We start from the raw sequence: 12,616 nt of genomic DNA, 5'->3' as shown, positions 1-12,616 counted from the left end.
GCGAGAGAGATGGAGCCCTTATTGTCACAGCCCAGCAAAGGAGAAGTATAAATAAAAATACCCAAGTCCTTCAAGAATTGACAAACCCAAAGGACTTCAGCAGCTGTATGTGATAAAGAACGATATTCTGCTTCAGTAGAACTACGTGGCACTGTTGGTTGTTTCTTGGAAGACTAAGAAATAGGATTAGAGCCGAAAAACACACAGTAGCCACATGTAGATTTGCGATCATCAGGGTTACCTTCCCAATCAGAGTCAGATAAAGAGGAAAGAGATGTCAAACCTTTCTGAAGAATAATATCATAGTCAGTTGTGAGTTTGAGATATCGTAAAATATGTTTGGCAGCAATCAAATGAACAAATATAGGTGCACTCATATGTTGATAAACTTGATTAACTGCATAGAAGATCTCAGGACGAGTCCAAGTGACATATTGCAAAGCTCCAACGAGAGACCTGCAATCACTAGCCCCTGACTCAGTAAGAGGTGTACCATCAAATTTACTCATTTTGGTAGCTGCAACAGCAGGAGTGGAACATGGCTTAGCATCCAACATATTGAACCTCTTGAGTAGATCAAGAACATATTTAGCTTGAGATAAATGCATGGAAGTGGAGTTTCTCTCGACTTCTATACACAAAAAATAATGAATAGATCGCATATCCTTAATGAGAAAAGAAAGACTGAGACTGTGAATAACTTCATTGCAGAAAGCTGAGGAAGAACCAGTAATGATAATATCATCCACATAAACAAGGATAAGTTGAGATCCAAACTGGTGAATGAACAGAGAAGTATCAGCTTGTGAAGTATGAAAACCAAGAGCCAAAAGAGAATCCATTAATTTCTCATACCATGCTCTGGGAGATTGCTTTAGTCCATAGATGGATTTGTTGAGCTTACAAACATGGTTAGGCCTTGATTTATCTACAAACCCTGGAGGCTGAGCCATATATACATCTTCTTGCAAATCTCCATGCAAGAAGGCATTACTCGCATCAAGTTGCTTGTCCAATGGTGTGGTTAGAAAACACACAAAAACTCTTGCAAGTATACAAGGCCAAGTTTTAGTATAGAAAGTAAGCAAGGGATCATTCCACAGAGACTTGGGGTGTATTGAAGTTTCCTAGACTAAAGTTATCTAAACAAGTAACTAAGTGGCAGTGAGATAGTGACAGTTACAATGGCAATGAGCCAAAGGCAGTGAAGTAAAGAATGAAAGAAACTAAGAACAACTTAACCAAAACAGAACATGGAAAAGAAATTGTGGATGGGAAGTGTAAGGAGATGGATGAGAATTCCCTTCACCTAGCTAGTTCATCTAGGTTAAGTTTTTGTCATATGTCTAGTTAACTAACCTTACAGCCTTAGCTAACCCCTAGTATTGGCTGTCTGTTTAAGGCACAACCAATCACAGACTAACTAGGCAGTGGCTTACTAACTAATGTAGCTGATTAACTCCTTAGAGCCACCACTGACCCCTAGCATTAGTGGTCTTCTTACAACACCACTAATCACAAATCAGTTGGGCTTTTAGGAATCTAACTAGCCTAAGCTATTTTGAGTTCAACAAAAACCATCCTAATAGCTAACCATCATGGTTCAAAGGTCTTCTCTGAGGTTTAAACAGGGAAAATACATGATCATGTGAAGAGACATTACAAACATGCTAATTAACACAAACATAACATGACAGATGGATACAAAACATCACAGGAACAAACATCACACACAGAACACAACAGGATATTACACTAAACATGAACACAACATTAACAGCACAAAAATGATCATTAACAGAACTTGGTTCTGGACACACTGGCTAATCCAGGCATAACCTCAACAACACCCTCACAGCTCCTATTTATACAATTCGAATTAGGGTTACACTTTCCCCCAAATTCCCAAAACAGTGAATTAGGGTTTTTGAAATTAAAGAAATTGACATGACAATTCTCACCCATACTCCTGCTGCTCTTCTTCCTGCTCCTCTTCATGTCTTCCATGCTGCTACGCTCCAGCTCGAGCTTCCTCTGCCTATCAACCTAGTTCATCGATTTCAAAACCCTAACAGAGAGAAGGAGTGTGAAATCAGTGAAATAGGTAGCATAGGATGATGGGGGAAGGATGGGTTTTGGTTGTATTTGATGTAGGGTGGTTGTAGTGGCTGGTAGGGATGATGGCGATGGCAGAAGGTGATGGTGATGGCAGAGTATGGTGGTTGCAGAGGGTGAGGGAGAAAGAAGTCGATGGAAAGAAGGAGGGGAGTGTTTGGCGATGGGTATAGGGTTAGGTTGCTCGGGTGTGAGGCGGACTCATCAGATTTCGATGTTAGGCGAGTGATAGGCGTTTGATCGATACATCTGAAATGCATCCAACGATAAGATGGAACATAGCCTTCAGCGACCGTCGGATGAAGAGATACAACGAAACTAACGGCGTGAGATGGAGTTAGGTGTTGTCGTGTTGGTCAGAAATCAGACTTTGATGCCGAAGAGGAGGCGACCGTTGGATGATGGAATATCATCCAATCTGACGGCTACATGAGAAGTGGGTTATGGATTTGGGTTTTGGTTTGGGAGATAAGTTGGGCTTGGGATAATTCTGAGCCCATTTCTTCTTTAAGAACAATTTCTTCCTCTTCAAGCCCACTTCTAGCCTTTTGGTCTTGTGCACAACATTCTTCGCGGCTTCCTTGTGTAATTCCTCCCGGCTTTTCACCACTCTTCAGCTCTTTTCCGCTCCGCAAGTTATCCAGACTTTATTTATTACCTAAAAATGCAAAATTAAGTAAGAAAAATATTTATTCTTGAAAACAATGAAAATACAGAATATGGGATAAAATGTAGAATTAATGCACAAAAGATGAGTTAAATGCCAAGAAAAATATATAGAAATATGCACTTTTTAGGACTCATCAAATACCCCCAAACCTGAATTTTACTTGTCCTCAAGTAAAACAAAACTAAGGAAATCCTACCTATACCACTGTCGCTGGTCTCTCGAATGCATTTAGCATATGCACTAAGCCTTTTAAACCACTAAGTGTCCCTAGTGGACGAGTTGAAGTCTCGTGAAGGTTTGCTTAGAACGTACCTACAAAGTTCTAGGTCAAAATATAAGCTCAGATTCCATCAAATGTGACATGTGCAAAACAGTTTAAGCTCACAGCAAAATGGAGATGTCAATCTAGCTATCGAAGGCACAATCCTAGCACTGATAACAAAAAAAAGACATGTGATAAGAGTGTAAAGTGTATCTACACATGTGTAAAGAAAGATCTGAAGTTATGACTACTAATCACCAAGAGATAGTTTCTCAGGCTAAGAACTGAGGTCGAAATCTAGCTAGCTGTCCGGACTTTACGAGAATTGTGAATGAGTTGGAGGTATTTCACAATTACTCGCGTTGTACATCAATGGCATACACCCTCCTTGCTTATTACAATGAAACAACAAAATGACTCTTTACATGACTCTTATTTACATTGACTATTCTCTTTTATTTTTGGAACAAGAGATGATGGAATTGATAATACTTGATTTTTTTTGTATTTTTCTGATATTTTTTTTTTTTTTGAATATATATCGTTTTTTTTTTTTTTTTTTTTTTTTTTTTTTTTTTAAGGAAACACTTTTGATACATATACAAAAGGAAACAAAAATTACATGACACTTTGCAAGAGGTAGCCCTTTTTGATGCACCCAGTTAAATTCGATGGTTGTCTTTCTTAATGTAACCTCCACCTCTATCCCAACCAACCAAAGAACAAGCTAGTCAAGTTTCGTTCAGTATTCTAAAGTGATTGGCAATCGTAACTTCCTATCCAACACCTTGAAGATCGAGGCCATACATGTATTGGTAGATCGTGCGCGTGCAAATTTCTTATCACTATGTGAATTGTGCTAGAATCAGGGTGCCTAAATATCTAGACTAAGACTCCTAATAAAAATACATTTTTGCACAAGAGTCAACATTTCAAGGTAAATGAGCTCCTTTTTATGATTTTTTTTTTCAATTTTTTAATTTTTTTGAATTTTGATTTGTCAATTTTTTTGGAATTTTTCAATTTTTTCAAAAAGAAGAAGGAGTTTTGTTTTCAATTATGGCATATTATCGAAGTATCTACTTTTCACCCCCAAACCTAAACTAAACATTGTCCTCAATGTTTCAAAATATGGAAAGAATTAAAACAATATATGAAGAGGATCATGTTGAGTAGAGAAAAAGGAAAGAAAATACCCGATTTCGGCGAAAGCAATATTAGAACTCCGTTATTCAAGGAAAAAAAATCCAACATATTTCAGCCGAGATCATATTGGATTAGCAAAATATATACAAAAGGAACAAAAAGGGTTTTAAGAAATTTTATCTACTGGATTATATACAAAAATTCACCATACACTAACAATCTAAAGAGTTGAGGATCAACCCAAAAGACAAAGTGTAGAGGTTTCAACAGCTTCACACAATAATAATATGATAGGCATGCAAGTGAAGCTGTGAAACAAAATGAGCTACCCCCAAACCTGGATTTTTCAACGGATAAAATTTTGGAAACAAAATCTCGCAGTTTTGGGGGTTCATCATGTACAAGGTCTAACTCGAAATGAACTTTGCTATGGACGGGCAAACATGCAATTTCCAACTGTGGTTCCTCAAAGATATTATATTTAAATGCAAAATGGTCCAAGAGGACTTGGGAAGCACACAGTTCCAAACCTAGATTAGGCATTCTCAGAAAAATTGGTTTTACAATATTGGTACAAACCAAATCTAGGTTGGGTGGAAGGCCATCAGATTGTGACTCATGTAGGAGAATAGGTACGTCATTATCAATCAAATCAAAATCTCCTAAATCATCTACACATGTCACATCATGCTCACAATCATCAATCAAATTAGCAAGTTCACACTCAGAATCATCAACATCATCAACAAATTTATTCTCATGCATCGGCAATCAGGAGAAATATCACAATGTGACCTAGGTAGAGAATCAGACACATCAAATATATTTTCATGCATATTAGTGTCTACAGAAGATTCAACTATTCCTATGTCATGCTCATCTTCACAGAATAATTGTACGAATCCCATGTCAATATCAAAATCATATGAATTACAATGAGTATTAGAAAAAAAAACATGAATGACGGTCGAGGGCGAGAAGCCATATGTTATTGAACCAACAGGTTCCACAATATTTTCATGTTCTTCTAACACATCATCATAATCATCATAATCATCATCATGGTAGCATGCATATTGGTCCTCATTAAAAGTGGTGGTGTCGTTAGTCGATTCATGTTCCTCTAAATTAGGTTCATATTCAACATCATTTACATGAATGGGACTAGACACTTCATTAGGGACAACATACATTTCCTCATGAATTTCCTCCTTTTGTAGGTGAAGCAAAATCTGATCTAAATATGCCTGAATTCGTGATGTAGATCTATCGAAGTTTTGCTCACTGAGTCTGAAAGCTTCTGTGGTGGAGTCTAAATTCATGGGAGTACAAAATTCTTCATGTTCAAATTGTGGTGATTGGTACATGTGTGCATGGTCATTAGGGTTTATAAAAGATTGATCGCAACCCTCAAAGGATTGATTATGGTCCCAATGACTACCATTCTCACTTTATGGGCATTTCATACCTTGGATTTTCTCTAGATTGCCTAAAATTATGCAAAATATGACAATTCTCAACAGGGTGGTCTAAACTACCACATGCGGGACATGCATAGATTTCAGGTTGCCTAAGAAAATTAGATGTGACAGATTCCTCATGTGATTGCATTTCTAAAGCTGCGATTCGAGCTTCTAATTGATCGATCAGAGATGATTGTGGGTGAGGCACTAGCAAAATGTTCATTTTCACGTTGTGGCGAATGATGCATGTGTGAATAGTCATTAGGGTTCAGTATTGAGGCTCGGGACTTTGAAAATGTCCATAATAATTCCTATGACTATTGACATCATGGTCTATGGGAGGTTCATAACGTGAAGTATGTCCACACGCAAGTTCTCTAAGGGATTTGTTGTATTCCCCAACTGTAGACCAAGATCTAGACATGATTGGGCTCAAAAGCTAAGTAACTATATTACAAAGCCCAAAATTTGGTTTTTAATGGGTTTGGATTTTTGGGAAAAATTTGGTTTTTATGGGAATGAAAAACATTTGGTTTTTGATGGGAAACATTTGGTTTTTATGGGGATAAGCCCACTGTTTTGGTTGTGCTTTGGTGAGGCAATGGGTTTGGAGAACTGTTGTGAAACAGAGCCCAACTTTCGGCCTAGAGTTTGGGTACACGGCCCACTAACGACTTTAGTAAGCCCAGAAACTAATGAAGCCCAGCTGAGTTGGTAGGTTCAGTTAACCTTGTTTAGGTTGTTTGTTGGGTTTTTGAAACCCAAAATTTTGATAGGGACAATCCCACAGTTAAGCTCAAATACAAACCCAAAAGTTAACTTAAATTACAAGCCCAACAAAAAAAATGGAAAAAATTATTACAAGCCCACAAATTAAAAATGGAAGCCCACAGGTTGGGTTCTCTTAATGGGTTTAGGCTTACCTTTGAAGCACAGCCCAGCTGCTCAGTTTGGTTGCAAAAGCCCAGTTGGGCTTTAGATCATCCTAAGCTTTGGCTTTTCTGAGGCCCAGTTGGGTATTTCAGTTGCAAAGCCCAGTTGGGCTTTGTTCTTTTTCAGCTGCTTGGAATCAGCCCAGTTGGGCTTTGGATCATAGCAACAGCAGGACCAGCAGGGGGTAGCAGCAGCTTGCCTTTGCACAGCAGCAACAGCTGAGGCACAGCAGCAGGATCAGGAGCAACAGCAGGAGAAGCAGCTCAGCTCTATTTGGGCTTCACAGCAGCACATCAGCACCAGAGGTTTGTTCTCAGCCTCACAGCAAGGTCACAGCAACAACAGCAGGGGCAACAGCTTCAGCAACAGGAGCAATTCAGCAGCAACAGGCTGCAACAGCAGCACCACAAGCACCTGGCAACTCAGAGAAGAGGTTCAGTTCCCAGAATGATGCAGTTGAAGCAAAGGAGAAGATTATGCAAATGATGCAGATGCACTAGAGGTGGTACTAAGTTACAGCTACAGATGCAATATGCAAGATGAGTACACTAAGATGCTTATCAGAACTACACAGCAGGTATGAGCATGCAAAGAACAGCAAGAAAAACTTCAAAAACACGGCAGCCAAGTCCCCGGCAGCGGCGCCAAAAACTTGGTGTGGTTAGAAAACACACAAAAACTCTTGCAAGTATACAAGGCCAAGTTTTAGTATAGAAAGTAAGCAAGGGATCATTCCACAGAGACTTGGGGTGTATTGAAGTTTCCTAGACTAAAGTTATCTAAACAAGTAACTAAGTGGCAGTGAGATAGTGACAGTTACAATGGCAATGAGCCAAAGGCAGTGAAGTAAAGAATGAAAGAAACTAAGAACAACTTAACCAAAACAGAACATGGAAAAGAAATTGTGGATGGGAAGTGTAAGGAGATGGATGAGAATTCCCTTCACCTAGCTAGTTCATCTAGGTTAAGTTTTTGTCATATGTCTAGTTAACTAACCTTACAGCCTTAGCTAGCCCCTAGTATTGGCTGTCTGTTTAAGGCACAACCAATCACAGACTAACTAGGCAGTGGCTTACTAACTAATGTAGCTGATTAACTCCTTAGAGCCACCACTGACCCCTAGCATTAGTGGTCTTCTTACAGCACCACTAATCACAAATCAGTTGGGCTTTTAGGAATCTAACTAGCCTAAGCTATTTTGAGTTCAACAAAAACCATCCTAATAGCTAACCATCATGGTTCAAAGGTCTTCTCTGAGGTTTAAACAGGGAAAATACATGATCATGTGAAGAGACATTACAAACATGCTAATTAACACAAACATAACATGACAGATGGATACAAAACATCACAGGAACAAACATCACACACAGAACACAACAGGATATTACACTAAACATGAACACAACATTAACAGCACAAAAATGATCATTAACAGAACTTGGTTCTGGACACACTGGCTAATCCAGGCATAACCTCAACAACACCCTCACAGCTCCTATTTATACAATTCGAATTAGGGTTACACTTTCCCCCAAATTCCCAAAACAGTGAATTAGGGTTTTTGAAATTAAAGAAATTGACATGACAATTCTCACCCATACTCCTGCTGCTCTTCTTCCTGCTCCTCTTCATGTCTTCCATGCTGCTACGCTCCAGCTCGAGCTTCCTCTGCCTATCAACCTAGTTCATCGATTTCAAAACCCTAACAGAGAGAGGGAGTGTGAAATCAGTGAAATAGGTAGCATAGGATGATGGGGGAAGGATGGGTTTTGGTTGTATTTGATGTAGGGTGGTTGTAGTGGCTGGTAGGGATGATGGCGATGGCAGAAGGTGATGGTGATGGCAGAGTATGGTGGTTGCAGAGGGTGAGGGAGAAAGAAGTCGATGGAAAGAAGGAGGGGAGTGTTTGGCGATGGGTATAGGGTTAGGTTGCTCGGGTGTGAGGCGGGCTCATCAGATTTCGATGTTAGGCGAGTGATAGGCGTTTGATCGATACATCTGAAATGCATCCAACGATAAGATGGAACATAGCCTTCAGCGACCGTCGGATGAAGAGATACAATGAAACTAACGGCGTGAGATGGAGTTAGGTGTTGTAGTGTTGGTCAGGAAATTCAGACTTTGATGCACGAAGAGGAGGCGACCGTTGGATGATGATATGGATCCAATCTGACGGCTACATGAGAAGTGGGTTATGGATTTGGGTTTTGGTTTGGGAGATAAGTTGGGCTTGGGATAATTCTGAGCCCATTTCTTCTTTAAGAACAATTTCTTCCTCTTCAAGCCCACTTCTAGCCTTTTGGTCTTGTGCACAACATTCTTCGCGGCTTCCTTGTGTAATTCCTCCCGGCTTTTCACCACTCTTCAGCTCTTTTCCGCTCCGCAAGTTATCCAGACTTTATTTATTACCTAAAAATGCAAAATTAAGTAAGAAAAATATTTATTCTTGAAAACAATGAAAATACAGAATATGGGATAAAATGTAGAATTAATGCACAAAAGATGAATTAAATGCCAAGAAAAATATATAGAAATATGCACTTTTTAGGACTCATCATCCAACCAATCATTGTGAACTGCAAGAGATATGATTAATATAATTGTAGTTGGTTTAGATACATGGCTAAAAGTTTCATCATAGTCAATGCCTTCATGTTGAGTATAGCCTTTGGCAACCAACCTTGTTTTATGTTTATCTATGGAGTCATCAGGATTATATTTGAACTTAGAAACCCACTTACAACCAATAATATTCTGGCCTGATGGTGGAAGAACATAGCTCCAAGTATCAGCATCTTTGAGAGATTTGTTTTCATTGTGCATTGCAGTTAACCACTTAGGATGTTTACAGGCTTGAGTATAAGAAGTAGAGACTAAAAGAGGAACATGAACCATGCAAGCAGTAGAAATATGATACTTAGTAGTGAAAAAGGTCTTAGGTTTGAGGTTACCAGTTTTGCCCCTGGTAATCATTTGATGAGCATTAGTTGTGAGATTTTGAGGAGTAGCAGCAGAAGAGCTTGTAATTGTTATTGAAGTAACAGTATCTGAAATAACATGCTCAGGAGTCGGTGTAGTAGCGGTATTTGATGAGCTTGCAATTGTTTCTACAGCTCCTTCCTCAGACTCTGGTGTGGAAGCATCAAAAGTATGAAACACATTGACTGGTGTAGAAACAACCGAAGTAGGCTGAGCAGTGTCATCATAAAAGAAATGAGAAGTAGTACTTGTGTTAGATACTTTAAACAACTTGCAAGCCAGAGATGGAAAATGGCTTTCATCAAAGGTAATATGCATGGAGATATAAACTTTCCTTGAATAAGGTTCAAAACATCTGTAACCTTTTTGAGATTCTGCATAGCCTAAGAAGATACACAACTTGCTTCTTGGTTGAAGTTTGTTATCTGTATATGGTTTGATCCAAGGATAACATGCACATCCAAAGACTTTAAGACTATTATAGTTAGGTGAAGAACCATATAGTTTTACATAAGGGGATATGAATGAAATTGAAGCAGTTGGTAACCTGTTTATCAAATAGTTTGTTGTTTTGAAAGCATCAAACCAAAATGAATCATCTAAATTAGCCTGAATCGGTAATTTTCTCCCAACTCACACTAAATGCTTATGCTTAGCTTCAGGTACTCCATTTTGCTCAGGGGTGTAAGGACATGTGTATTGATGAAGTATACCTGTTGAGGCTAATAAAGAAGATAATTTTGTGTTAATAAACTCACCACCTTCATCTAACCTAATGCTTTTAATTTTAAGTTGAAAAGAATTCTCAACCTGTAATTTGAAGTCAGCAAAAACTGTTCCAAAATATGATTTTCTCATCGATGGAAAGATCCAACAATACTTGTGTTTGAGGGTAAAAACTGGTTCTGCTGTTTTTGGTAAATTTGGGTGTGTTGATGAGAAACGAATTCAAACCCTAAACAATGCACTGCACGTGAGTACTTTTAGATTCAAGAGATCAATTTGTAAGACTCTGGCCTAAACCAATAAATGGTCGTTCCAGATTCAATTCGGTCACAAAGTGAAGGAGAAGGGGTTGATCTTAGGGAGGGAAGCGAAGAAGGTGTTTGAGATCAGAATATTGAATTATGAAGGTGCGACTATTTATGACTCGTATCAGAATGTGGAACTGGCTTGCAGAATGTAAGTTATCAGTTCTTGGTGTTTTCTGGATACTGTGTTGATAACACTTGTTCTCTTGTTTGAATAGGTTGAAAAATCTATTTATACAAGTCATGTTCGAACACACCCTGATCTCGTAGGAAGTGCAGGTGATTAGGCAATGGAGAAGTGGAGTTTTGTAAAGAGTGGTGATCACCACGTTTCCACTATGAGGTGAAACTGGTCACGCCTTCACCCACTATCTCATTGTTGTTAACTGTCCGTTCTTCCCTGACACGTTCTCGTAATGGGCGCGTTGCACGCCGCACGCTGTAAACCAGACCAATACCCCAGTGAGTATCCCCCAGTTTGTGACATGTTTGATGTCTCGAGTAAGTGAGTCGAGTCGTGGGACTCGTCGTTGAGAGCAGCACATAGTGCTTTTAGGTCAAATAATAAATTATTTGTGAAACCAATATTTGTAAAGCGTTGCTTGTAATATATGTATATAAAGCATCGCTTTCGAATAAGCAGCTGAAAATAATCGATGTGCTAGAAGCATCGCTATTTTTGAGCTCGATCGAACCAGTCACGGATTGAGCGTCTTAAAAGTAGCATGACTGGCCATCTTTGTGTAATCGTTTGAGGACCTTATGGCCGAGCTGTCTCTTGGTCGATCACTCCTTGTGGAGGAGGGATTGGCGGTGCTAACAATGCTACTTTGTTAGTTTTCTAAAAATGAATCTGCACCATCCAACTAGGCTGGCGAAGTTGGATGGAGGAGATGATTTGCGGCAGTTGTGTATTGTCGTTGACGCAATTTTTAGGGTTTAGAGGCCGAGCAGCCAACCCCCTTTTGGGCGAGCGATTCGAGGCGCTGGGTACCAGTTTGAGCAGGTCGATCGCCTCGTGCAAAGATGGGTTTCCGGCGAGCACGTTGACATCTCATGGACCCTCTAGAATTAGATCTAATCCCCTCGATTAGGCCGGCGAAGATGGATGGTTGTGATCAATTTGCGACAGTACTGTGTTGCCGCAAATGCCAATTAGGGTTTTGAGGCGGCCACATTCACCTTAGTTCGATCAAGCGTTTAATGTGGGATTGACTTCCCTTGGGCAAGTCGATCGAGTAGGAATAGAGTTGGGTCGGCGGTGAACTCATGTACACCTCCTTGATCGCCTGAAACGCGATCCAAGTCGTCCAACTAGGCTAGCGAAGTTGGACGAACACGATCTATTTGCGACAGTTGTATACTGCCGCGACCCAAATTAGGGTTTTGAAAATAACGTGCTTGCGCTAGTTTGGGCAAACGATTTGTTTCTCTACAGACTTGTCGCGGGCAGATCGATCGGGCAAGGGGGAAGTTGGGCCGCTAATGTGCATGTTGACGCCTCTTTGATCATTCCAGGGAAGATCTCAGTCGTCCAACAAGGCTGGCAAAGTTGAACGGTCAATATGTAGTTAAGGCCTTTTTTGACGGTCTTAGCTCGTTTGAGCTTTCTTTCAAATAGCGTGAACACCCATTTTAGGGTTGACTTTCGGAGCATTTGGAAGTTAATTAAATAGGATTCAATGGAGTAGGGCATTAGTGGGTCCGCCTGTGGTCACTACGATGATTGCCTAGTTCTGCTAGGAGTAGGCTATGCTTGTTGGATCGTGCGGCCAAGTTGTGTGGCCGTGATCGTTTCTGAGACTGATATTAACAGTCTAGATTTTCCTTAAGGAATTTAAGCGTGTTCGATCGAGCTAACTTAAAAGTGCGTCGATACAATATTTTCTTTGTCAGAGAGTGATGCAGGCCATGTGGGTACTTCCATGCAGATCTCAATACTAACACTTCAGGAGACTCATGCTACTCTGCTGAGAGTGAACATTTAATCGTCATGTCATGTCAATATTGAGAG

The sequence above is a fragment of the Papaver somniferum genome, chromosome 1 (genome assembly GCF_003573695.1).
Source record: "Papaver somniferum cultivar HN1 chromosome 1, ASM357369v1, whole genome shotgun sequence".
Taxonomy (NCBI): domain Eukaryota; kingdom Viridiplantae; phylum Streptophyta; class Magnoliopsida; order Ranunculales; family Papaveraceae; genus Papaver; species Papaver somniferum.
The sequence above is the reverse complement of the archived record's forward strand: the minus strand, read 5'-3'. Positions refer to the sequence as shown.